The sequence below is a fragment of the Mastomys coucha genome, unplaced genomic scaffold (genome assembly GCF_008632895.1).
Source record: "Mastomys coucha isolate ucsf_1 unplaced genomic scaffold, UCSF_Mcou_1 pScaffold5, whole genome shotgun sequence".
Classification (NCBI taxonomy): domain Eukaryota; kingdom Metazoa; phylum Chordata; class Mammalia; order Rodentia; family Muridae; genus Mastomys; species Mastomys coucha.
Genome location: NW_022196911.1, coordinates 44446864 through 44451694, shown reverse-complemented (window position 1 = coordinate 44451694; position 4831 = coordinate 44446864).

The following is a 4831-nucleotide window of genomic DNA, read 5'->3' as shown; positions in this document are numbered from 1 at the left end:
AGCCTGGAAGTCCCACCTTTTCCTCCCCTGCCCAGCTATTGGCTGTTCAGGTCTTTATTTGACCAATCAGAAGGTGATGGAGAGCAATGTTTTTACAAAACATTGAGTCAGGAGATGCTTCATAGTAATGATAATACCAGTCTTGACAGCAACTAGAGCTCTGGAAATCAGCATTTGAATACACAGTACACAAAACCATTACTCCAACTAGGAATGAAGAGTTGGACACAGAAACGTCAAGAACATGGACCAGCCAGTTTGGGTTGTGCAGACATAGTGGTCAGCACCTGTAAGGAACATGCCTTCCCATGTGGGCATAACTGTAGAGTCTGTTAGCGGTGGCCTGCTCGGTTTCTGGAGTGCCCTATGGTGGCCTGCTCAGTTTCTGGAGTGCTCTATGTGGTTTCCTAGCAAAGGGACGGGGAACTTTGAGCACAGATTCAAGAGTTTATTTCTGTAGCCTCCTCCCTCTCACTGCATGGTTCCCCCTGGGCTGGACCTGAAAGGACCTGATAGGCAAAGTGCCAGATCCCCTCTGCTCCCCTCCCTCTAGGGCATAGCCAGTGTTAGATATATTTATTTCTCCTACACTCCCATGCACCCAGGAGTCTTAACTTTGGTAGTAGCCACTTCTGGGTACACAACCTGAGATACGGGAGCTGCCCAGTCCACAAGCCACAAGAGTAAGTGTGACCAACATCAGATCATTTCACACAAAGAAGGAAAGCTCCCATAAATATGGCCATGGCAGACAACTGATTTTCATGGGCTCATGCATAGCACCAGCATGGCTTCTTCCTGACTCCTTGGACTGGAGACTCTACCAGATTCACTGGTCAAAGTTGAAGCCAAGTTCTCAAGTTAAAGGACCCAGAAAGAAGCTGTTCAAATACTTTATCATTTTTATAACTTCTCTGTATAGAACCTCAAACCACAAACTCAGTTGAAATCCCTGGCTAATTTCCTCATTCACAGTATTTCTTCATTCTAATCATCCATCTCTTGCTTCCAGCTCTTCTAGTGTAGATTTCTGTCTGTTACTCCACTGCCCATCATTTACATCATTTTCTTGCTAATGCACACAATCTACTTTCACTCAGTCCCATGCACCATATTCTGTGGTTTCCCTGACAAAATCGCACCAGTGAGCTGATTTATTCAAGTTTGTAGTTTTAGTGCCCAGTATAATGAGAGTTGTCAGTATGCTCCTGAGACTGGAATCACTCACCTGCATAAGTGCACTAACAGATCCTTAGAGACACAGAACCATGCAGTAATTTCTGTCTTGTTTATAACTCTTGATGTGGAAATAGTCTTTCCTCCTTGGAGACTGACCTTTTTCTCCTTTGTGATCTGGTGTTTGAAGAGAGAGTTTCAGTCTTTTGTAGTACCAAAAGTCAAGTTTTCTTCCATTCCTATTCTAACATATTGGCTTTTACTTGCCTAAGGGGGCCCTTGGCCCCCCACTTTAATGCTTTAAGTGAGCCATTTCTTTTAAGGATGTGTGCTGCTTCATAAATCCCATGGTTCTGCTAATAACAGGGCAATCTACATAACCAAGCATCTATACTCACCCGAAAGGTCGCACTAATGCTGTGCCAACACTGACTGTAGTGGCTCAAGGGTTTAGCACAGCTTACCTTCTTCTTCATGCGCTGTCCTTGAGCCTAATTTATACACCACTGGGTGTAGTTATAGGACCTCCCTTGTCTTTAGAGAGCTTTCTTCCATTCCTTTCACAGAGCATTTGCTGTCTGTCTTTTCGCATCCACAGCTGGAAATTCGAAAAGGAAACTCCCCTGGGAGCTCTTTATGAACAATTGAAAGTTCTCTACGTGAGTCCAGGAATGTGCCTCAGGGAGGCACGCACATTATTGTTAGATTTACATGCAGGCTCTGATCCCAGTCACCCTGAATAAGGAATGAGACAACACAGAGCTTTTTGTGGGAACCTGGTACACATATGTGTGAGGTGTGGGAAAGTCCCATGAGAGTGCACACAGGTGAACACAGACCTTAGGAAAGTGAACAGGACTAGCAAGTACTAGTGGGACCCACATTGCACAAGAGATGTTGACTCTTTGTTAATATATCTGCCTCCTTTCATAATGTCCCCAACTTTCATCACAGTAAGAGAATGAAGTGATGTAAGGTGGGTAAAACTGTTTCTTAATGACCCACATGGAATATTAAGGATTATGCATGTGCTTAGCAGTAGACCTGCTTTAACAGCTTAAAAGGTCGCTTGCTTCAGTATAGTACCTGAATGCTTCCTGACTGAGAAGTGGATGTTTGTGATTGAGTTTCAGGCTGCAAAAAGGCTTCGAGGCAAACATAGCCCCTCACATCCCCACTTGATGACCTCTCACACTGAAAATGCGTCCAACCTTGCTTTGTTCTCAAAAAGGCTAAAACTCATCAGAACCAGTGAGATTTAGGAAGACAGATTGTGGTTTAGTATGGAGACAAAAAGTGAAATAAAAAGAAAGCAGTTGTCCAGACTGCCTGGACAGGAAGTAATATCCCTCTGCCTTCAGAGCATGCAAAGTGAAACTCAGGGATGATGTAAAGGAAAAAACTAACTAAATAAAAAACTATATATATACATTGAATTACCTAGAATGTTTAGAAACATCCGCTTGGCCATTTTCCATATTTATCCTCCCAATCTAAGTTAACTTTGAAAGCTTATCTTCTACTATGACCCTCCATGGCAAACATAAAACATTTGGATACGTGCCTGCTGTGCTCATCTGTGCCCAGCTTTGTGTTTCCTTCTAAGTTGTGAATACATCTGCCCACAGGTGACCTGCCTTTGTGATGCATCTTTTTATCAGAAGGCATGTTTAAATTTGTACAACCTGATCTAGAATGGGTTCACCTCTGCTGCACACTCTTCTTGCAAGGCTCCCTTGACTTATCAACAGCACCTGCAACCACGCCTCCATTCTTTGTCTCCTAGCACCGATGTCTACAGCTTCCTTTGCATGATTAGTGCCTTGGCTATTCAGGAGTTGAGCTTCAGAAAGGTTTTAGGATTATTCTAAACCAACATTCACACTTTATAAAAGGGATATTTCTTCCCCTAATTTTAGGCAGTTGTAGAAAAAGAGATGCAAGTGAGGATGTTTTTGATGTGCCATGTATCCTTAGGTAGGTGGATGGACGTGTGGATGGTAGAAAGAATATCAATAGTAAAACCTCTTGCAAATCTTTACTTCTCTATGCCTTAATGAGATAATTAGCAGGAGTGGAACCTAATGCCAATTTCATAACAGAATATTGATTTTTCTAGTTTTAAACTTTGAAGATAAAGTAGCCCATTCAATCAGCACTTACCCAGCAAAGGTAACTACTGCATTACCACCCTTTATTCTATTGGCTTCAGAGTCAATAGGAGACCAACTTAGGTCTGTCTATGACTAGAGATATTCAAGGAAGACAAGCCTTTCTTAGTCTTGAATTTTTTGTGGGCAGAGACTGTGGATAAAGCCCTTGAGAAGTCATGATCACATACCTTCTATCCCAGCAGAGACGTTGCTGTGAGTCATGACGTAGAAGGTAGCAGCATTCCCCCTGTGCATCCTATACTTGCCCTAACCAACTGAGAACAGGAAGGAGCTTGTACATTGTCAAACCACCTCATGACCCTAAGATTCAATGCATCACACATTCCCTGGGGATAATGTCCCACATCCATAACAGCAGCATACAACCATTGTTTACAAAGTGTGGCTCTAGAGACATCTGGGCCCTGTAGTAGCAATTATAATACACTGAGAGATTCCACTAGGAAAAAAAAAGTGTTTATCAAGGGTGGCCTTGGAAATCTCTGAGCCCCAGTCTGGCAATTAAAATGAATCAAGAGGCGCCTATGTAAGAATTATTTTCTAAGTGTGGCTATGGAGACCTGTGATTTCCAATGTGGTGATTATAACCAACTGACTGTGTCCCCAAGATCTGTCTTACAGTCCTTAGTTTCCCCAGTTCCTTACACTCTGACCAAATCAAGCTGCTGGAGCCAGAATCTTCAGAATACAGTTCCACAATTGTGCCTATAATCTGCTTACATTTCTCACACTCCCTCTGCTCCAACCCCAATCTTGACAGCTAGCTCTTTACCAGTCAGTCCCACCTTCAACACACACTGAAAATGTTTCCTTTTCTAGAACCTTCACGTCATGCTCATGTTCTTGTTTGTGTTTATCATTGATCCAGTTATCTAATTTCCTTCATGAAAAACTTGATTTATATTTGGATCTCATATAATGCTTAATGTTTTAGTGTTCATTTTATTTCATTTTAATCACTATAAAGAAAAAAAAAACAGTGTATTTTGTCAGTGCATTCCAGAGGTGTTTATTAAACAGTTAAGCTGTTTTACATAGTGTGGTAATAAAACTGACAATTAACGGTAATCTATAACCACTGAAGAAGTTAGATTTCTCACTACAAATCAAGTACTGACTCAGAGGCTTGCTTCACATACATCAACCTCAGTTTCCTCATCAGTAAAATAATATTAGTGAGACTATAAAGTCCCACTGCTTGAGTATTAGTGGCAGTGCATTTTGAGGTGTGTGATGGGAGACCAACAGCACCATCTTTTCTGTGGAAAATATTGTCTCTGACTCCAGGGATGCTCACAGTCTAAGGCATCATCGGAGATCATTAGATTAAAAGTGGTAAGTGTAGTAATTCTTCCTTTCATCCAGAGGGCCATAAAACCATGAAGGGAAGGATTCAAAATACTTGAAATATTATTACTTTACTGGATCTTACTTATTGTCCATTTAATGTAAATGGCACAAAATACCGTGTACAGTTGTGA